Here is a 1,272-nt window from a genome sequence, read left to right on the forward strand (position 1 = left end):
CTAGTACACATAGAAAAACATTTAGGCACTGCCTTATAAGGTAAATAGGAGGGGAGAGGTGACTCGACTACGTCATCACCTCACTTTGTTTCCGGACGGCGGTGTGACAGGTATAAACTAATTCCGCTCCGCGTAAATAATTATTACTGTCTAATTAAATAATATTTCATTACAGAATTTGATATCTAATTAAATCTCATTTGATTTACAGATTGATGAAGTCATAATCGATGGTGTGAATGCATTGACATTAGGTAAGATGATCTGTTATTAGAATTATATGATTTTAGATTTTTCTATGATTTCACACAAATTTTTACCATAATCTGTCATTATTTTTATGGTTTCAGAAAGGCGTATGCAATCATCCCATTGTTTCCATCGTTTCCAAAAGACGTTCACCATCGTTTCATGGAAATTATACTAATCAATGGTGGAATACTGATACAACTACATACATATACGTGCAAGTACATTTATTTATTTGTTTTATTTAATTTTATAATGGATCTCCGACGCAGCAACCTCCCCGTGGTGAGATCCGGTAACCGATATTGCTTACGGTGTCCATAGAATTGATATGGTTCAACGTAAGCACTGTCGGGCCAATGGCTGACGTTCGGTGCATTAGAAAATTTTAACTTATCGTTTTATTAATTAATTCTAATGCAAATGAAATGATATATTGAATTAATTATTTAATTACGCGTTGCAATTGTTGTTTAAATTTTATTATTTTATAATTCTTATATTATATATTATATTAAATTCACATAAAAATAATTCAAGACACGTTCAATCGATTCTATAATTAATTGTTCAAATAATTATATATAAATATTGTATCTTGTTTTAGTTTTATATTAATGCTATATCTATTCTTTACTATAGGTATTAACGCAATTGGTATACTTCTGTAAAAATAACCCTATCGCGATTAAATTTATTTTTTGAAAGATAGAATGCAACGCGATATTTTCTCGTTTGTATTTTATCTTAATTTTTTTTATGTAGCTCACAAGTTTGTGGTTACATCTATTGAATATTTTTTTATTAATAATTAAAGCATATAAAAATAGTAGCACGATTCCAGAATTTTTGGAATACGTAGTTTAAATAATTGAATTAAAAAACAATTAATATCTTTTTTATTAGTAACATAATAATTAAACAGAAGTACGCTACGACTTGCTTTAACTAAACTTTGATTTTCAGAGCTTCAGTTGCGATTGCGTGCAATGCAATCTTAGAGTCAGTGTTTGCTTCGAAAAA

Source organism: Polistes canadensis, unplaced genomic scaffold, assembly GCF_001313835.1.
Source record: "Polistes canadensis isolate GaletaPanama2010 unplaced genomic scaffold, ASM131383v1 scaffold_126, whole genome shotgun sequence".
Lineage (NCBI taxonomy): Eukaryota > Metazoa > Arthropoda > Insecta > Hymenoptera > Vespidae > Polistes > Polistes canadensis.